Below are 22,838 nucleotides of genomic sequence, written 5' to 3'. Positions count from 1 at the left end.
GAAAGCCTTGCAGGCTATATTTTTTATAATTGAAAGGACTGCTGAGGGTATTAGGGCTGCCTGGGACTCAGGGGAAACATAGGAACCTTCACCAGCAAGCAACTCAAGAGAGAGGGGATTGCCCTCTTCATCGATGGCTGGAAAGGGCAACTTAGGCATTGCTTCTCGCAGGGCCTGTTTAAATGCTGCATCCCAGAGCTTAAACTCTGTGCCATTCATCAGGCAAGAGAAAAGCTGCCGGAGGTCTGCTGGAACAACATGGACACCTGCGAGATCAGCAGTGAGGAGGCCACGGAAGTAGGGACTCTCCCTGCCATATTCCTTGTGCGCCTTGCATAAATCCCGAATGATGCTTTGGGAAAAAGCATGCCAATTGGGTTTTGGTGTGTCACCACCACGTGTTCTGCGGTAGGTGACAGGCGCAGCAGAGAGAGTGACCCCCGGCTCACCCTCGCTCATTTCTTCTGGTTCCCAACCGTGGGAACCAGAAGAGAGGGCGTGGGAAAATTGCCGGCAAGATGGCGTCCTTCCGGGGCGGGGAGAGGGACTCGGCCCCGCCTCAGGGGCGTGTCGAGGGGCAGGGTGAGTGGGCGGGACCTTTGGGGAGGTGGGAGGGGTCTGGGAAGGGGCTATGGGAGGGGCGGAGGGAGGAGCTGAGGGAAGGAAGGGGTTGGAGGGAAGAAAGGGGTTCAGGGGATGGGGGAAAGGTGGCGGCCACGTGGAGGAGTGGACGCCATTAGGTGGGTCACTGCCGCCATTTTGTGGCCAGTGTGACGCGTTTAAATTAAACTGAACCTTGGGTTTGCAATTCGGGGAAGCAGGGGGAAGGAAAGGTCCTCGGTCAGCTTGGCCAGAGCCTTCCGAGGGGTCCCCAGCAGTCTGTCCCAGGCTACTGGGGCTCGGGGGCCGGGAATTTTTCGGAGAGTCTGGGCGGACAACTCTCTGAGTCGCTGCTTTCCTCAAAATTCCCTTTCTCGGGGCAGAGGGGCTGGGATTGGGTTGAAGGGAAACCGGGGCTAGCTGGGGTTCCCGAGAGCTTTTCTGCACTCCCTTTTTCGTCGCTGCTGTCTTTAATTGCAAAATTAAAAAGGCTAATTTCTGTGTGTTCTTTTCCCCGGCGTTACCTAATTGTAATAGTTTCTTTTCCGCCAGCTCCCAAAACCGGGAGCTGTGTACCATCGGCGGGGACGCCGTCGGGTAGTGCATGAAAAGCCATCGGACCAGCTTTTTTAAACAATCCTTAGAGAACTTAACTTTATTAACTTCTAATAACGCAACACAACTGTAAAACACTCCTTTCTGGGAAGCAGACAGAGAAGCACCCATTCTGCCTGTGTGATTTCTGGAGCTAGCAAACGAAAGACGCAACGAAAAAAAAACCCGCCGCCGCGCTTTTTAAAACCGCTGTTTCACGCGCCCGACTGCTCTGCAAAAAGCCAGCGCACGCAGCGAAACCGAAACTGGCTGGCCGACGAAAACCCGCGCCTGCCGGCAGCCGCGCCGTGCAAGCTCGCGCTTGCGCACAAAAATAAAAGCTTTACATCAAACCGAGGGAACGGAAAAACACCAGGGGGGGATGAGCCCAGGACAGGGGCCAAAAAACCCAAATCCCGGGGGCCGCGCGACCTCAGCCAGGGGGGTGCTGTCCCCCACAGGCTGCCAGAAAGGGAAACGCCATTCCCACTGACCCGCCCCGCGGACTAGGGGGGTCTGCTTACTTACGAACCCCTGGCATGGTGCTCCAAAGCTGCTCCAGAATATCCACCGCCGGAGAAGGACCATCTTCGGGATGCGGCAGAGACGGCTGCCCTCCTCTTCCCCGGGGAGCGATCCCTCGCGGAGGGCGCTCAAACCCGGGCCGATGTGACGTCCAGGGATTATTTCAGGTGAGCTCAGCTCCTTGCTGAGACGCACCAATCCTGCCCGTGGGCTCCGTAAAGGCGCTGAAAGCCCCTTTCCAGTGCCAGACGGTGGGCGCCACACCTCCGTCGGTGTGCTCACAGAGAGCCAACGGGCTCTGTCGCCGCTGGCCCAGACACAGCGACAGAGTGGTATGGGGTCAGTCTGCAAGTTCACAAGCAGTACTGACTCCCGTGGGTTCTTTGCCTGGCAGAGGCTTATGCGAGCGATGGAGATTCGATGGGCAGTGGAAAGAAAGGAGGAAACAATTTCAGACGAACAGAGGGTTTATTGCAAACACCTCCTCAGCCCGAAACTGCTCGGGGGGAGAGGGGTGCGGGGGGTTTTTGTCCGAAGGATTCGGAGGGGGGACAAAGGGGGTGGCCAGCCACTGCCAGCCAACCGGGGCAGGTTGCCAGGGGATACAGGTGTAATAGAACATCGCTTGGACTAATCAGGGGAAAAATAAGAGGGATTTACAAAGGCGGGAGAAATGACAGGCAGCTAACTGTGTGTGTCGCATGGCAGGTGCCGGACTCATGTGAGTTAAACAAAGGAACAATCGAGGGGTGGGGTACAGGGAACCCAACAAGTACAAAAGTATAGAAAGCCTAACCGATTAAATTAACACACTGCCACAGGAAACCTTAATCTTCCCATTTCCATAGGTCTTTTTTGAACCATTTGTTTGACAGTGAATGAACATGAAGCTTGGTGTGACAGAACCTTGTAGCTACACACAACTATTGTCTATTTTCCTCCTTCTGTTTCTGTCTATAGCCATGTACAAAGGATGATAACAAATACAACTTTGTCTTTCATTTTGCAGTTATGTGGTAAATGAAGACTTTAGATCAGACTCTAAATATCTTCTGAACATATAGAGACTGCAAAACATTAGGAAAAATTGTATAATATTTTGTCTACTGTTTAAGTGGAGGGATTGGTGTTTAAATCAGGCTTTTCTTCCATAAAAAAAGTGAATTCATTCGAAAATATGACTGTCTATATCTATGTATGTGCCTTACAACCTGACCACTTCTCAGATGAAAATAAGTAACAGATACTTACCATGGTCTAGAGTTACAGTGAGCATTATGGCCCTATCATAGACTTTTTAGGAAAAATACAAAGGACTTATGTATATATTTTCATAGTAAAATGGTACAAGCAAAAAATGGAAAAAACTCATAGAGGTTATGAGAGTATTTTGTTAAATATATTTTGGTTTTAATTGCATGCCAAGCTCAGATCGAATGTGACACAAATTTCCAAGTATTCAGTCATGGGCAGCAGATTTTCAGAAACACTAAAACAGAAAGACCTTTAAATGTTTAGCTGGGTTTCATAGTTCAGCTTTAATGTGGCCTTTTTTCACTTAGGTTAAACTCAATCTTTAAGAGATATTCTCTTAATTTGTGGGGACTAATCTCTGAAATTAAAAGCTGTGTAGCCACTATATAATAGTCAGCCAGAACGTCTGACTCTGTTAGCACCCAGCGAAGTTTATTGAGATTAACTTCCAACTTTACTTCCTTGCAACAGCAAAAGTAGCAGGAGCAGGAGGAACTTTACTACATGATGCTAAGTGATCAAGTTTCTCATAGATTTAAAGAAAATTTTCCTCTGATTCATATGAATGAGCTAGGCAAGCAGAATGAAAATGCCTTTACATGGACAGACTCTAGTTAATGAGAGAAAGGGAAGATTTTCTGGCCATTAGCTAAGGGAACCTAATATGTGGAACAGGAAAAGACCAGATGTCAGTCTAAAAATTATTAATATAAAAATTGATAGAGTAAATAATATTATAATAATAACAACAACAACAAAAATAATAAAACATAGATCCTATATATGAATATTTATATTTACACTGGAGATAAGACTCAGTTCTATCTTTCATTCATCTTTTACTATGAAGAGTGAAATGACCACTGATTTTATTGCCATGCCTCCTCCTGTGTCTTACCATATGATCAGTGAATTATTCCATGGAATGATGAATGTCTTATTGGCAAGGTTATTGTGATACCTAATCAGAATATTCTTTAACATGGTAATTGATTTGCTGTCCATGTAGACAAGTTCTGAATACCTCTGACATCACCCATCAGCTGCCTCGCTGTAGTGACAGAAGTTAGGTGACACACAGGAGTTGAAATCTTCTTCTAATTCAGTCCTTACACGTTAAAATAATTAATAAGAACATTATGAATTTTGAGGAACTGAAAACAAATAAATATAACTGTGCTGAATTACAGAATTTGTGTATGAATATGCTTTGAACCTCTTCTCTCCTCAGATATACAGTACACAGCACAGATTTCTGAAAAGCCTTGTGATCCATTACAGTCTGTCAGTAACTTCAATAATATGTTAACAGACCTTTTGTCCTTCAAGGCATTAAGGTCAAAATTTCATGGATGATATAAAAAGACAACTTTTTTTCTGTGTATTGTCTTTATAACCTCTTTAGTATCGAGATTTCTCCCGATAACTCCGAGGGTCCAGCCAGCGGAGAAATGGCTTAATAAAATAGCGAGACGGCTTCCCAGGATATGCTTTGTAAAATAAAGTTTTAATAACAGGAAAAATAATAAACGTTACAAAATGAAAAGAGATAAGCCGAGCACCGTGTACCAAGCACGGTTACACAGGCTAAGGCACTCCCAAAAAGCCTCGTGTACCCTTATGCAGGCCCTTTAGTACTCGATGGTCTAGGTGGGCTTTTTTGGCTCTTGGCCCAATGAGATGGACACTAGACTTTGAGGTGCACTTCTAAAGTCCTATCACTGTGTCTGTGTTGGGACTGAGCCAATTACAGCGAGCAGGCCATAGAAAATTCTAGCTTCACTTCCTTATATGGAAACACCTGCTCGGGTACAGAAATGCACGACTACATCTCACCCTGTAAAATCATATTAAAAAAAGAAAAAAAAAGAGAAATAGTTACTTTGAAAAAATTCTCACTTTTGTTCATAATTGTGATTGTGTCAATAACTTATTGTTATTTAACAATTTGGTTTATAGTTAAGCTGTAGTTTTATGGATTACAAAATTTTAAATTTGGTACTTTCTTTTTATTAGCCAATCTTTAAAATTTAATATTTAGTCTCAAATTACATATGAATTTTATTTTACTTTTTGTTTGGGGAGATTTTTTCAAGTGAACTATATTTTCTTTTTCTTTTGCATAAAGATTTGACAATAACTTTTAACATACAACAACGAACAATTTTGACATGACAATAATAACTTCAAAAATTTTAACAGTGCAACTTTTATAAAATTTAAGTCTCCGCTTCAAATGTATTTCAGTGTCTATAGTGATGGGCTGTGTTAGAATGCAGAAGTCTTTTTGAAGACACAGTCTGTGGTCACTCTGGGTCTTTTTGCATGCTCTTCTTGAGGTGTGTTCTGCTCTCCTTTCTTCTTTTGTAGTTGTGACTCAACTTCTTTTGCAGGAACTTTCTTAGAGTCTGTACCTGTGGAGACAAACAAAACCTCTCTCCCTGCCATAAAGGACAGGCTCTAAAATTTGTCTTGTTTTCAGAATTTTTATGAATATGAGAGATTAAAAAACATATATATAACTTTGTTCAACCTTTCTATAATAGAAAGCACTACACCCTTTCCCATTTTTATCTTTTAAAGAGCATTTTTAGCTGTTTGTGTGCTTTTTAACAATAGATTGGCTTTTGAATGAATTAGTTATAATATGTGGTAAATTTGATATGTTGAAAAACTTCTGTAATTTTAAGAACTGTACATTTAGGAATGAGAAATGTTTACAAGAGATGTTTTAATTGTCTTTTTTGGTCTTTTTCTCCTTTATGTGTTGAGGTAGAACATACTTTAAAAAGTGTGTGGTTAGACAAGTGAATTTGTTTGATTGATGGTGTAGTTAGTGTTTGGTAGTTTGGGCATGGTTGCACAATTGTCTTAATTTGACTTTGAGATATATGCGACACTTTTTACAAGAGCTGATGTATTTTGATGTATGGTTAAAAGTTTGCTGTTACCTTGCTATTTGCTATAAAACTTAGGAGTTTAGTGTTTGCTTTAATACAGTTGCTGTTGAGAAAAAAGGAAAAAGATTAGTATTTTAATGTGAATTTACAATTGATTAGAACTTTTTCTTGAGAGGTCTTCGCTCCCTCTACCAAACTTGCAACATAAAAATTTGTAAACATAAAATATGAACTTTGAAAAACATGTAGACAGTTGTTCTTTTTTGGTTTTGAGATATAGTTTTTAGACTTTCTTAAAATCTTATTTTTATTTTTTGGTGTTAGGATTTCACTACATGGTTATGAGATTTTAGATTTTCTTGACTTATTTATAAAACGAATTGTTTTTAGAGGAGTATGAATTTTGAAAGGTTTTCAATTTAATTATAGAGATGAATTTAATATTTTTTTTTTTTGTAATATTTATATGGGCCATTTTTTAAAACTTTTGAATTTTGAATTAACTATTTCAATTAAAGATATGAGCAAGCAAAATATTTTTGTAGAATCTTTTCCTGTAAAAGAAAAATTATTTAGGAATTCGCTTTTATAATTAGTTTGGAATATAAATTTTTTGGGCAAGTTATTACAATCTTCTTGCTTAATTGACAAAACAGAAAAGAAAAACTTTTTGTATTGGAATTACTTGGTAGTCTTTGTGAGATCTTAATGAAAAAATTAACTTACAAAGTTCTGGGTTTCTTGTTAAAACTGCAAAATAAAAGAATAGGTCAGGGTTTTAAGGTATTTTGAGCCTGCTGCTTTGATGGATTCTTGTGGTGGTTTTCATGACAGTTTTCTTTTGGACGAAGTCTACTTTGTATCTTGGCTGCTGGAATTGAACTGTTAGCTGTCTCTGTTCTGTTTTCTTGGAGGGTTTTAGACGATGATAAACTTTCACTGCTTCAGTCTTGCTCTGTCCTTGTTTTTGTTTTGTTTTGGTCTCCTGTCGCCAGAGCCGGGCTGGCTCTGGGGTGCTGGTTTCTTTCCTTATGTTGTGCCAGGGATCTATGCTGGCTGATGAATCCTCTGAATCATCAGAGAAACTGTAGGACATGTGGGAAATCTTCTGATTTTTCATCGGAGTTTGTTTACATTTCTCCGGCATGGGCGCCGCCATCTTGGGGAGGGCAAGTTCCGGGATGTCACATCCGGTTCCCACGCTCGTCACAGCCAGGACGTGTCTGTCCAGGCTGTGGGTGCCAACCCGGGGCGGTGCCCGAGGCTTGGGACCGCCCATGGAGGGGGAGCCTCCCGTGCTGGAGTGGGAGGAGCTGAGCGACACATCAGATGGGGCGTGCCGCAGCGTCGGGCTGTACTGAGCCCGCCCACGTGGAGCTGCAGCCTCTGCCTCAGAGATGGGGAGAATTCCACGTTTTTCATTGTTCTGTGAGCCCGCGCTTTCAGGGCTTTGTTCAAAACTCGCGCGCTCAAAATTAACGGACCGGGATCGCCCGAATCTCGTACTGGGTGACTGAGGGGGTGGGGAGGGCGGTTGGAATGGAATCTTTGCCTGCTTGGCCACGGCTGGCACAGGTCCCACTCCGGGGGTCTGAGGACGGCTCGGGGAAGGGCTTTGAGTCCTTCCCTGCCTGCTTCTCGGGAGTAAATCAAACCGGTTTTTTCTGGGACTTGGGGCATCAGAACTTGGATTTTTATCTTCATGTCTAAGGTGAGCAGGAGCCTTTTTGCATTTTACTTTCTGGGCTCCTTTTTTATGGTTGCTTTTAGAGGCTTTTCCCAAGGTTTCTCTTTCTGCAGTTTCAAGTGTTTTTTCACTGCTGAGCTTTTCGCCTTCTTCTGTTACAAAGTCTAACACAGTTTTAAAGATGGGTCTTAATTTTAACACAGATTTTTTCTTTGAATTATACAACTTCAATCCTATTTTGTCCCAAAATTCCACTGTTACTGTTTCAGCTGTATTAGTGTCCGGATACTTTTTATAGACCCATTTCACAAGTTTTTTAAGTTCTTTCCTCTCAAACTTATAGTCTTGAATAGTCAGTTTATAATTAAAATAACAAAAGGTGTCTCGCTGTTCTACGGATTGCCGGGTCCCCATTGTCACTCACCAGAATGGCTCTTGTGATCTCCCGGCAGCTCTTGGTTGTCTCCGACTCTCTCAGGTCACTCGGTGATTAGCTGTTCTCTGTCTCCAGCTCTGCTAGACTGCAGCTTCTCTCTTCTAAAGAGTAATCCACCTTGTACCAGAATCGGTGTCCGGCAAAGACCCCCTCTCACCGGTATAGGGGTTCAGTCAAAAGGCTCCCTCTCAGCCTTTTTGACCCAAAAATGTGGTTTTATTTTCACGACCAAAAAAACCACCACGAGCTCGCTTTTAAAAAAACGAAACCAAGAGCAAAATGGCCTAGCTGAACGTGAGGGCTCTGTCAGCAAACTTCGATTCAGTTACCCTAATGTAGGGTCCCTGTTCGAAGGTGCCATTTATCGAGATTTCTCCCGATAACTCCGAGGGTCCAGCCAGCGGAGAAATGGCTTAATAAAATAGCGAGACGGCTTCCCAGGATATGCTTTGTAAAATAAAGTTTTAATAACAGGAAAAATAATAAACGTTACAAAATGAAAAGAGATAAGCCGAGCACCGTGTACCAAGCACGGTTACACAGGCTAAGGCACTCCCAAAAAGCCTCGTGTACCCTTATGCAGGCCCTTTAGTACTCGATGGTCTAGGTGGGCTTTTTTGGCTCTTGGCCCAATGAGATGGACACTAGACTTTGAGGTGCACTTCTAAAGTCCTATCACTGTGTCTGTGTTGGGACTGAGCCAATTACAGCGAGCAGGCCATAGAAAATTCTAGCTTCACTTCCTTATATGGAAACACCTGCTCGGGTACAGAAATGCACGACTACACTTTAGCTAGAATTAAGCTATTTTTTAAGAATGAAAAGATGCTCTCTGGCCAAAACAATATGGTGGAGCTAAGAATGCTCTGCATTAACCTCATTGGAGTCAGTAGATTTACTTCTACATTTACCAGGTAAGAAACAGAACTACTGCAGCAGAAGAGATTAACGTGGATGATTGCATTATTTTAAAATGGATGTAGGGTTTATACTCAAACTAATAGATGAGTGCTAAGTCACTGAAACTAAGTAGCATTTCTTTCTAGTCTGATTAATGAATCATACAAGCATGTGTACCTGTCTAGGTTTTCAAAATCAACAGCAGAAGAGTCACAAGGGGTATATTGGGGGAGGGAGAGGGAGTGACAAAACAAACCCAAACCTTAGAGGTTCATTACTCAGATCTATTCATTTATCCCTAATTACCACAGAACCCTGTTCACTGCTATTGCTGATACTTGCATCACAAAGCACTATAGAAGACATTTATATAACAGCCTAATAAATGAGAATTTTGAAGTGAAATTGGCTCTTTTTTCCCTCCTGTAAGCAGAAAAAAAATGCAAATTCAGATGACAAATCTATAGAATGAAGTCACTTTACAGATGTGGTAAATCAAATTAGGAGCGTGTTGCCATGAGTTTTTCCCGGTTTTGCTGAGCGTTCATATTAAAGAAGAAGTTCGTACCTTCTCACGCTCTTTTAATGTAAACATCAGCTATGTTCTATAAACATAGCCATTGTTTTTACATTCCCTGCCGGGACAAACAAGACTGTATGACAGTCCCCTTCACCAATGTGATGTGGAGGTGGGAATTCCTTCCTCCAATCCACAGGCCTCATAGAAAAAGTATAAAAGTAGGTTTTTGTAAATAAACTGGGTCTTCTGCCCGGCATGCTTGTTGCACCCAGATCTGTGTCCTCAGACTGTTTTCTGGCTAGGCCTCCACGGTGATAGGAGTGCTTTTATAATATTGAGCAAATGGCAGCTGTACAAAATTACTCATTTGTAAGCCTCATCTATTACAGTTAATTTTGCTGACTTCAAGTACCTAATTTACATTTGTTAAACTAGCTAAATAATGTAGGCGGCGGTACGAATGGTATGTTTGTTCATAGCAGAATTTATCATGTAGCTTAGGATACAAGTGTTTTGCCTACTTCATCATTTCCTTCTTTTTTTTGACAGCTTTAATCAATGAAATGGAATTGCAAAAAGGAATTTTTAAGACTTATTTTAGAGCTGGAATCTACTTTTTAAAGGACAATCAGATTGTGGTAAAAATATCTCAACAAAGAACACAAAAGTTTGTAGAAAGTTCGAGGCTGTCTTAACTCTTGCTTTCTGATACCTCAGAAATGGTGTCAGCTTCTTGGCCCTATCCATTTCTTTGGAGCATGACCAATAGAATTAAAAAGTTTCACAACACTGTTACTGTTTGTATGGCTGATGCTGAAACTGGGAGGACACAATGTTTCAGGTTCTTTTTTCTAATGATGCAACCATAGATTCATAAATTAGGGTTATATATGTCATGGTTAGTTTTGGACTCTGCAGGGAGCCAACCATATAGGTAGTAGGTAAGCTTCTACTCTATTGGATTAAAATTAATTTTGGTGCCAGAGTCTGCTGGGAATACTCAGGTGCTAACATTTTATTGACCTTAATGAAAAAGGAAATGGTTTTTCTGATGTGTTATTAGACCTGGTTTTCAGGGTTGGTTAGAGTGTATAAGTTGAAGAAAACTGCATTGAGGAAAAAAAAATAATAAAAAAAATAGTGCTCTTAATATACAAATGCAAAATCCTGTCATAGATTTTTGTCTGCAAGAAGTTTTCCAACAAAAATACAGAGATTTAGTTATTGCTTGCAGAGGGGAAAATAAAGGCATCCACTGAAGACAGGACAAATTACCTTGACATATTTGGGTAATGGCATGGGATAGTTACCACTTTTTTGAGGTCACCTTTGTAAACTGACTACCAGAACATTTTATATAAAAACACAGATACACCCAGAGGTGTTTTATGAAGTTAGTAGGTCTCAGTGTTTCTGTTTCCAAAGGGATTTTTCATCCTTTCCCTAACTCCTAATAACTTACGTCCTTAGTGACTGCCACCAAGCACTTAGTTACATGTGTGACCATGCTACTGTCACAGCTTCAAGATTACCTGTAAAGGGTGACCTCAGAAACCCCGATGATGTGTGAGGTTAGTGTTATTTTTACTCATGTGTAAAACTTTTCTTGTTCCAGATTTCATAAACCATCTTAATTTCTTCAACAAAATGGCTGTCAGGCATTGGAACAGGTTGACCAGGGAAGTGGTGGAGTCCCCTCCCCTGGAGTTATATATAAGATGTAAAGATATGACCCTTAGAGACGTGGTTTAGTGATGGGTTTTGTTATGCCAGGTTAATGGTTGGACTTGATGATCTTAAAGGTCTTTTCCAACCTGAATTATTCTATAATATTTATCCCACAGTTTGTCTCAGGAGGACCTTTTGCAATTCTGCAGTTAGTTCTTGCCTCAATTACAAGTGTCATATTGTTATTACAACACTAATATAGCTACACAGATATTTTAACATTAATTAATTTTGTGTCTCCATCAAACTTTAGGCTTACTCCTTACTTTTCCAGACCATTTTTGAATGCTTTGAACAACACAGGACTCAGCAGGCTCTCATCTGCTTCTCCACTGTTGGCTTCCTTTTTAAAGAAGTGCTCCACCCACTACAACTGACTATTTGCTTCCACACTCTTAGTATTTTTATATATACTAGGACCTTTTTTATGCCATGGTTGATTAGTTTTCCTCAAGACCCCTGGTAGGTTATGCAAAGCAGATTGCACACATGCTTGCTGTCTTTCAGTGAAGGACATGTCATTCAATGAAGGACAAGTGGTTGGTAGAACAGTAACTTCTTTTGAAGAACTTTTACTGGCTCTAGCAAAGAAACTTGTGTTAATCCATTTCACTAATTCTGTCTTTTTTATTCCAATGGCAGTAGAGAAAGTGAAATGAATGTGAGTTTACTGCTAGTCAAAATGAAAACCTACTGTACGGTATTCATCTTAGTGGATCTTAATATAGTAACTGATAAAACACTAGAAATATACAGGAGTTTAAAGCAACATGAGCAAGTGATATACTGACAATGCAAGCTGACATGCCATCAGTCGCTCTGAGTTAGACAGTATAGCAAGGAGGCACCACAGACAAGTATGTAGAACTGAGACTTCATTTTTTGAGTTTTACAACAGGCTTAACCAGAACCGACTCAGACACGTACTTCTGTAAAACTGGTAAAAACTGTCGGTAGAAAGAACTGTGGACTGAGTTGGCACAACTTCTGCTCTTTTTTCTCCCGCAGAAGAAATCTGAAACTTACATTTATAATTATATAAATTATATAATTTATATAATTATAATAATGTGATTTATTTGTGTATTCTTCTTATTTAATCTACTTGCTTAATACATGGCTACATGATGAACTTTAAGTCATCTGTAGTTTGCTCTCATGACTGCTTTGCATCTCTGGTACTAATTTTGAGTTTCTTCCTTGGTCTCTAACTATCTAGAGAGGATTCAACAAGCAATTTACATGCATGTCAGTAAAATGGAGTTCTTGTGGGTAAGAATATCTGAGACATTTATTGAGTCAATATTGTGAGGGGGAATGAGAAATTATAAGATTTGATTAATATTTGCATTTGTCTCTCAATTATTGTTTGTGAGTCCTACTCATCAAATTGTAGTCTTCCTTGCTAGGACTAATATTCTGAATCCTGGTAAATTGTTTATAGTACAATAAGTCTCTCATAGATCCTGACTCAACATCTTAAGAGCATGCTGAATATTAGTACAAAATAACATTACTGCTTATGTTGACAAACCCATACCTAAAATTATACCAGACAATTTGAAATCTCTCAATTAGAGTTTTTCTCAGCTTTAGAATATTTATGATACTGACGTGAATGTTCTGTGTATTTTTATAGATGTATTAAATGTGAGGGAACACACATTTGAAGACAAATTGTCTTTAAGAAAATCTGCACTATATGGTAAAGTTTTTTGTAAAATTTTTTCTAAAGATTTTTTGTGACGTTTAATCTACTGCTTATTTTGACATTGATTTCACAAGTATCTCGGTGTCTTTGCACAACCCTGATGCTGCCACAAGTAGTTTTAGTAGATGAGGGAAAAGGTAATTGGGGGTTTCATAATACATTTTCAGCTGTCAGTTTCACGGACACTACCGAAGATCAACTCCACTAAAATCTAACTTAAAGTGCCATTCAAAATTCTAAGTTTTCTTTCAGGGATGCTGCTGAAGTCCACGAAATAGAATGGTGGAGCCAGGCATACACACATACAACAAAACCAAAGAAAGAAAGAAATGAGAACAAAAGAAAGAGAAAGATAATGCAATATTTCCAAGAAATGTGGATGCCATGTTTTTACAAAAATGTATCTACATGTCATATTTGATTCGTGTATTTTGAAAAACAGGCCTCTGGAAGTTTTGTTATATAAAAAGGGTGTAGGACAGCTGGTTTCAGTTGGCGGTAAGAGATAAAAAAAAGAAAGATAAAACCTCAGACAAAGGAGAAAGAAATCTTTTCAATATTTTTGTTAAATAACAAAAAAAAGGTAATCTTAAACATAAAAATGGTCAAATATCCACAGAACTGATATATTGCAATCAAAACCCTGATCTTTGCCAAAACAATTTTATTAGGATAAATGCCAGCTAATAGTGTGAGTCTTTTTTTTTTTTTTTTAAATTAGTATAGTTGTATCAATAAGCATTTTTACATAAAAGTTCTCTTTTTGGGTTTTAATGTGAGAATGTGTATTTATAACCATATCTTCCTTCATGAAAACATTAAGCTACTTGTGATTCTGCATTGCTGCTAGGTTATCACCAGGAGCTGTCGGTACACGAGCTGACATATTGATTATATCACCATGATTAGTAACAGTAAACCTTGGTTTGTGATGAGGAGCTCCTCATCCTACTCCTACATGTACAACCAAATGAAAGAACTGCTGCAGCAGTGCAGAGCTTCACACTCTTCACAGAGCCAGGCTCTGTTTGATCATGGTCTCCTACAAATGCACTGTTGCATTCAGACCAAGACTCACAACTCAGACAGACAAGCAACTCACAGAATTATGAAATACTGTAAATCTGAAATTTGGGGCCTGTAAAAATCTTTGAAGGTGCTTGAAGTAATAAGTTAAATCAGAAACAACTAACCAAAGAACAGGGGAAAAAAGTTTTAGCCCCAGAGAGGGCAAATAGTGAAGCAAGAAGTCAGCAGGGTGATTCAAACACATAAGTGGAGAGTTTTAAAATAAAGGAACCATAGAATGGTTTGGGTTGGAAGGGACCTAAAGATCATCAGGTTCCAATCCCTCTGCCATAGACAGGGACACCTACCACTACACCAAGTTGCTCAAAATGCCATCCATCCTGGTCTTGAGCATCTCTAGGGATTGAGCATCCATAACTTGTTTGGGCAACCTGTCCCTCTGCCTCATCACCCTCTGAATAAAAAATCTCTTCCTAATATCTAATTGAATCCTGTCCTCTTTCAGTTTTAAACCATTACCCCTTATCCTGTTACTACCTGCTTATATAAAATGTCCCTTTCCCTTCTTTTTATAAGACCCCCTAAGGTATTGGAAGGCCTCAATGAGGTCTCCCTGAAGCCTTCTCTTCTCCAGGCTGAACAACTCCAGCTCGCTCAGCCTGCCTTTATAGTAGGGGTGTCCCATCCCTCTGATTATCTTCATGGGTTCCTCTGCACCTGCTCTAATAGGTCCTCATGCTTCCTGTGCCGAGGACAGCAGAGCTGGATACAGTACTTCAGGAGCAATCTCACGAGGGCAAATGACAGGTGGGATCTGTGTCACTGGAAGGTTGATGCATTTCTTCCTCCTTTGTTAATGTATACTTGAAAAGACCATTTTCTAGAGATGATAATCTTCCTTATGAAAAGACAAAGAGGGATAGCACTGAATAGAAAGGAAGTAAAATTTAAAGATGTCAAGGAGAAGGGGAGAATGCAGTGTGAAGGGGTGGAAAAGGAGAGTGTTCTGTGAGTTGGGGTTTGGACCCATTGCACACTTCAGCTCAAACACTGCATTGATGTTGGCAGAAAACAACGAGAGAAGATCTCTCAGCTGTTTAAAGTAGAAGACTGTGGGGTCTAAAGGAATATGAATCATCTATATTTCTGAATATCTAGTAACATTGACAAGAACATTATAGTGTATTGACCAATTGGAAGGCTTTTAAAAATGGAGGCGTAAATGATGCAAAAAGTTAGCATTATAGGTTTAGTAAAGAAAAATCATGTAATCTTCTTCTAGTCAAGACTGTTAGAAAAAGATTGTTTTGAGTATTTCCAACATTGACAGAAAGAGGTTTCTCAGCCAGGCAGGGAAGCCTTCAGCTTCTTGTCAAGAAATATCGGCATATATTTGAGGTATGTCCAAGTTAGACACATTATAGGGAATTTCTGTAAGAAAACGTGGCCCAAAATTGTTCATAAGGGCATCATTTTAGACCACCAACAATCAAGAGTATCTAATTTATTCTAATTATTTAATAATTATCTAGGTTGATGTTCACTACTAGTTTGTGCTTATTCTTACTTGACCTGCTAATACAGAAATGAAAGTTGTTTTATTCTTATCTCAGAGATGTGATTTTTGTTCTGTTAAAAGAATCAAGAGGCATTTTGCATACCTGCAAAATACTATATGAGGCAAAAGGCTCTTGCAGAATAAATGGAACTGAAAGGGGGAGAGAGGGAGAGGCAGGATTTAGAGTTCTTCTGATTCTGATGAAATTCAAGTAAAAATACAAGCTGACTCAAGTGCAACAAAGATCTGCCCTTTCAAAAAGGATAGAAATGTAGCTATGAATATTGAAGCTTTATTTTATTCTTTGAAAATGGGATTGGAAAAAAAAAATCTAGAACACATTTTTATTTTAAACAACAATCATTTTTTCCCCTTTTTAATACAATTTTGTGTTACTAAAATGAGCTGCTATTGACAACTTTGAAAACTGATGTGTGTACCTGGTATAAGTAGCTTTTAAGGTACTTTTTAAACTAGTAGCTTTAAAGATTTTAGCTATCATTCTTACAAGATGAGCATTTGGAATGCTTAATAGGTGAGCAGGAGGCAGTCATTGTAAGTAGCCAAGAGATTTATCATACTCCCTAAAGGCAGTTTCTGAGTCCAAACAGCAGGTCTTGTGGTCTACATCCTGTATAAAATGTAAGAGTTTAGCAGTATGAATTTAATACATTGTATTTAATATACTGCTGGTACTTAAGAGAGAGAGATGAAATAAAAAGAATTTAAAGGTTTCCAGACTCTCCATCAACTCCATGGTTCTTGCAGTGTTCTTAGGGTCAACGCTTTTTGTTTTAAGAAGGAAGTTGACCTATTCTTAACATTTAGTAAGTGCCAGATATTCTCATTATTTCTGCCAAGTAGGCTGAGGCAGTGTTTGAACCCTTATAGTGGTTTTCTAGCCAGGAGTAGATTGGTAGCACTTAACTTTTTTGTAGGAATTAACCTTTCTTGATTTTGGTTCTGCACACTACAGGGAAAATATAAAAAGGGAAAGCAGAGGGAGCAGGGTGAAGAGAACCAAACCCCAGGCCTCTGTGGCAGCTTTGAACAAAAATACTTCTGCTGGTTATTGTAGTGCATACAGAAAGCAGATTATTGTTTTTGAGTTGCAGCTCTTAGTGAAAAAGCGTATTTTTAACGTAATATGTAATGACATAGAAAAAAAAATCTTCTAAATGGTTTATTAAACACACTTCCAGTTAAATATCTATATTTTAAACAATTCTCTTCTATTGAAACCACTCTATTAATTTTCATTTTGGATCCATCCTACATCTATTCAAGTTCAGAGATAGTTCACCTTCTCTTTTGAGGCTATGCTGGTACAAGGGACAGTGTAGTGCTGAGGGAAAGCAAACGCTTGGCTCTGCAGACCTTTCTACCACTTATGAAAGCAGGTAAGAGGAAAATGCTGAGACTGACTTTTAAAAGCTTAAAACAAAGAGTGTGCTAAATATTCACTTGGATTTGTGTGAATGAATTCCTGACTGAATTCCTGAATGGAGGAGATGACCTAAGAGGGGATTAATTAATGAAAAATTGTAGTAGTGCATTCTTACACCGACACAAGTGTTTCTATATAAGGGAAAGCGTTTCAGCTTACCTGGAAACATATAAGGAAGTTAAACTAGAATTTTCTATAGCCTGCTCATTGTAACTGGCTCAGTCCCAGCACAGAGGCACTGACTGGGCTTTGAAAGTGCATCTCAAAGCCTGTTGGCAAGTTCATTGGGCAAGGTGCCAAATAGCCCACCTAAACAATCAGTTACTAAAGGGACAGCACAGAGGTGCTCGAGGCTTTTTTGGAATGCCTTAGCCAATGTAAGAGTGGTTTCTACATTGTGTTTGGCTTGCATTTATTTGCTTTATAATGTTTATTATTTTTGTTGTTGTTAAAAGCTTTTATTTTACAAAGCATGTCCAGAGAAGCTGTCTCACTATTTATTAAGCCATTTCTCTGCAAGGCTGGATCCTCGGAGGTATTTAGGCTCTCTCAATAAAAAATGTTATGAATTTGATGTATAAGTCATTTAATCACTGTAAAATTCAAAATTCAGAATAATGTTTCTGTAGAGTCAGATTTGTAGAGTTCAACTTTGATCATGCTCTTGTAAAAAGAAGCAAATGATATAAAAAATCCAAACTTTTGCATTGTTTTCTTGGGATTCAGTAAGAGCTTGCTTTCTTGTTTTCTCCACTCTGCATATTTAGTCACAAGCTAATTTTGAAAACATCTAAATTTATGATCTGAGATTTTGTGTGACTAAATTTAGTAAATTGAACAGTGTTATACTGTAAAAGTTTAATAATTGTGTTTGAATTGTATTTGGTTTGTATTATCAGTGTTGATTCTATGCTGTTAGAATTTTTTATAGTTCAGAATCATGTAATATTAACCCTGTTGCAATCACTGTGAAGTGTATTGTTACCATAATGAAGATGCTGACTTTGGTGTCATAACTTTCATATCTAGAAGCAGCAGTGCAAGCTTCAGTTATATTTATAAACATAAATAGATATGCCTTACATAAATAAATGTAAGGCATCACTGAAATTAATAATTCTCCTCTATTCTGTGCCTTGTAAGTGAAGCTGTGTAGCTTATAATCAGCAGAAGGTTTAACCTGATTATAACACAGCTTTTCTGGGAATGACCGAGAGACAGAATCACGTTGTTTTCAAGGAATGAACTTCTCTGTTCTCACCAACACTACTGAGAGAAAAGAAGGGAAGAACAAATTTGAAGTAGTTGTCCTTTCTTTTAGTGTTCAGGGGAGCTTTGCTGTGCCTAGCAGACCAACATATATGTTTAAGTCATGCCACAGTGTATTCTTCAGTGATTATTTCTTTCTGAAGGTTGAAGCCTCTCGACATGACTTCATGATGCTGAGCTCATTGTCCTAAATCAGACATGGAAAAGCTAAAAAAAAAAGCTTGCTGGCAATTTTTTTCATCAGTGCAGGGTTTTTTTTTTTTTTGTTTTGTTTTTGTTTTTGTTTTTGGTTTGGTTTGGTTGTGGTTTGGTTTGGTTATTTAAAGATAGTGACTGTAGCAATTTCAAATTATTTTGAAATAATATTATATTATATGGAATTCTGAGTTAGCTAAACAATTCTAGAAATTCTGCTCTATGCCTTTATTTTTAAGGCCCTGTGCAAATGAGTGAAACTTGTTTTTTGGTGAAGGTTCTGGAGCACCATTTGCTTTTTTTTTTTTCCCTACTCTGCAACAACAGTCCTGGATTTTCACACAATTATAGAGAAAGATAGCGGCTTATCTGCTGAATTAAGATGTGCCGATGGAACAATATTAGAAAGATGTCCTCATGCTGTGGAGTGTTCACTGTGGATCCCTTTTCAAATGGGTTCTCTTGGAAGAAATCACTTTTCCTTGAAAACAGATAAATGCCATAGTTTATCCCTTTTTATAGGATCACCTTACCTTCTGGAATAAAGAATGCATGCATACTTGAATAGTAAAATTTTCTAAGACTGTTTCATAAGAAGCTTCCTTATTGCTACCTCCTTTTCTCCAGGCTAAACAACCCCAGCTCCCCCAGATGCTCTTTGTAATTCTTGTGGTCCAGACCCTTCCCCAGCTTCATTGCTCTTCCTTGATCTGAAAGTACTCAAACTATGGATGTAAACCAGCTGAAACTATGCATGAGCGATGATGAGCTCTACATCAGCCATCATGTACAAGAAAAAGATACACAGATCACCCTGTGTAGCTTTCTGAATGTTAATTCAAAATTACACTGGGTAATCTCAAGTAATCAAAAGACTGAAAATAACAGAAAAATTGGTTGGAAGCACAAAATGTTTTAAACACATAGAATGGTTAGAAAGATTAGATAGACTTAGGCACTTGAAAGACTTAGGTAAAGGAAAAAAAAGGGAGTGCATGGAGAATATGCATGGAGCCAAATGGTAAGGAGAAGGTAAGGTGATTAATAACTCTGATAGCTTGAGAACCAGTGAGTTCAAAATCAAATTATTATGTATCAGGCTTAAACCAGTAATAAGATGAAGCATTTTTCACCTGATGTGTCATTTAAATTTTTTGCCAGAGAATGTTGTGAAGCTCAAAACTATGAACTCGAAAAGGGATTAAACAAACCCATAGGCAGGATCCATCAGGCATTAAACAGCTATGAAATATGATGCTTTGAATAAAGCCTCTAGCTCGTGTCAAAAACTGAGGGAAAACGTACCCCAGGAAAACATACCCAAGGAAAACACTCTGCTTGCTGTTTCCCACTCATTCCTTATGAAGTGCCTAAAGATTTCTGGTACATAATGAGAATATTTTTATTAAAACTTTACATACAGGCACTTGCTGAGTTTACTATAGCTGCAGAGGAAAAGATAACTGAAGAGTCAAAAGTGACATGATGAGGAATAGTAGTGACAATAATTTTGCCAATTTGATCCCATTCTGTAGGAGATGGAAGACAGAAAAGCCACAGCTTTTATTCTGGGGCTTGCTGTTTAAGGCCTCCAGTGTACATGCTAGATTCTTCAAGCATGGAAGAGTCTCCTTCTCCCAGGAAGGAGGTTTTCTGACACTGGCCAAGAGTGCATAGAGCTACCACCTGAACAGATAACATGTAATTTAAGAAATTCTTTCTTGAAATAATATTTTAATATAGGAACATTATTTGCTTTATTATAAGGTTAGTACCTCTTACAAGACCTTACAGCTAAGAACACCACATGTTGCAGAGCAAGCCCATGCCTCTTCTTCCAACTGATGTATCATATCCATCCATTTCATGGTTATCTCCATGAATTTTGCCAAGTCAATCTAATTATCTGTGTTGTTAAAGGGTTTCTCCTGGCAGCTATGAAGAATAATAATGCATAGTACTACTGAACTGGCTTTTGTCCATAGAATGTAATAATTTTTGAGGTCATTTAAAAAAAAATACATAAGATTCTGGACAAATAATGAAAATCTCGTTGTGTATTGTACTTCTTAGGCTTGCTATCCCCCTCAAGTCAGTCATGATTTAGATATGAATTTGAGTTGAGCTCTGTGATTTATTGAGGATCAAAGTATCACCTACTGGCAGCAAACCAATCATTTTAGCCTTAGTTTTCTACATGGTGGACCTTCTGAATGGTTTTGTTTCTCTAATCACATTGAGAAAGCTTCTCTTCAAATCTGAGAACCCAGCTACTGCATTTGAGAATTTTTTTGATGTATGATTTTTTTTTGAGTCTCCTATGTGATCTCTTGCTCTTGTCTTTCTTAATAGACCACTCCTGATATATCTGGAGACTCATACACTTGTGTGCATAAAATACTTGCAAAAGTATTTTTGCAAGTAATGGCATGGTATTCACAGGAATTTTGAAAGTTTAGTATTGCAGTTATGACTAGAAGTCAGAAGTTGAGCTCTTCAAAATAGGAGGCAATAAATATACAACAGAGAGTATAAACCCTTTTGTGCCCTTAACAACAAGGTCTCTCAGTTGTTTGTGTTGTTCCCTAGCCCCTACCCTCATTTTATTATAGGACTTTCCATTTCATAATTTGGAAAAAATGGAATAGCAGAAATTTAGATTACATTGAAACATGAAGTGAAACTCACTCTGTTCTGATTGAGCATGACTGTGTTAACTTTCTTGGCTCCTCAAAGTATCAGGTACAGTGAGGATTCTGGATTTTTTCTTGTATGAAAGTCAAGAAATATGCCAGAGTTATCATTTTGCCTTGCTTCAAGGACCCAAAGTTGCAAAAGGAAACATTTTCATGCTGGAGTCTCCATATAGCTGCTTTTCAACCTATTTAAACAGTGAAAATTTGTTTTAGATCTCAACCCTATGATGGCATACACATCCAACTTTGAACTTGTTAACAGTATCATGTTCAGAAAAAGTCATTCTCATGCATTCCTTTCTGACAGCCACTGTGATATTAATAAATGTTCCTGTGTGTAGACTTAGAAAGAAGACATCAAAGAACTTGCACAACACAGTATGAATAGGCACAGTATTTTTGGCAACCATATAACCAGTATTCATTTTCAAATCAGTCAAAATATAGATATGGATATGTTTGAAATTCTTGGCTTCGTATAGTGTCTGTAAATTCAAGTGTACTGCCAAAATTAATTAATTTTCTGAAATCAAAAGTGTTTTCTTTCATTTAAACAAAATGAAAATTGCAATTATCTCACTATCAGTTGCACAGTTTTTAAGGACACCTGGAAATTGATTTCATCTAGTTGGTTTAGCAAATTAAAGAACTACCTCTGTGATATATACCCTTTTCTATCTATTTATAAAATGTCATCTGAGACTATGAAGTGCAGTTTGATGGGAAATTATATTATGCTGGCTATCCTGGTGCTCCAAAAGCAAATAAAGCAAGCAGAAAGAAGTGTATTTGCTGTGTAAGTGTAGCTGGGAGGTTTAGTTTTACATTTCATTATTTCTCTAGCAGTTGTAGAAAATCATCAGTCTGTGACGCATAGTGATGCAAAGTTACTAATCTGAATTCATACTGAAATCTATTAATTGCTTTCAAGTTGGTAATCTAGTGATCAGTAGAGTGAAATCCAATATGGTTCACTGTCATTTCAAATCTCCTATATGAAGCAGGATTGTTCCCCTCTAGAAGACAGGAAGCTTTAGTGCCAGCCAAATGAATCAGTTTGTACATAGATTAATCAGACTTTATGTGTTACAGTTTACCCATCTACATAAGATTTTTGGCATGCTGCTAACATTAAAGGTAAGGAAATGAGACTCAACCCTAAAAACCCACATTATCTGTCTTTTATTTTCTGGAATGTACTTACACACACATTTAACATTAAGTCCTATTGGCATTTTTTTAAGAATCCTTATTGGAATTATAACTCTAAAAAATGTTGAAATTAATGAAGCTTTCAGAATTAGAACATTATGAGGAAAGAGCAAAGGGTAACTTCAGGGAGAATTTTCCCTGCATGTGTACTGTAGGATTCAGTAAAAAAATTCCATTTATAAAATTCTCATCATGGTGTTTTACACTTTGAGGAAATGCTAACTGCTAACCATAATGTATGGAATAAGATAAGGCTGAAACCAACTCAGAAATTCTAGGAAGCAAATATTTAATCAGAGTTTCTCATTAAACTTAGGAGCTAGTATTAAAAAAACAATATCTAATATTTTGTCAGTTGAGCAAAAAGCTAATTAAGAATTAGCACTGTCTTTAAAATTAGAAATTATTGCAGTTTACACTGCTTAAAGATTATATGTTGTCTTTCCACACTTCATACCAAATTGTACCTTGTAAGAATTAATTGAATTCTGATATGCTCAAACAATAATTTTTTTGCATAGACTGATGTATAGAGGAGTTAGCATCCTGTTTCAGCACTAAGCAAAAGATTGCTGAG

Source organism: Prinia subflava, chromosome 7 (assembly GCF_021018805.1).
Source record: "Prinia subflava isolate CZ2003 ecotype Zambia chromosome 7, Cam_Psub_1.2, whole genome shotgun sequence".
In the NCBI taxonomy this organism is placed as follows: domain Eukaryota; kingdom Metazoa; phylum Chordata; class Aves; order Passeriformes; family Cisticolidae; genus Prinia; species Prinia subflava.
This window is presented reverse-complemented; position numbering follows the sequence as displayed.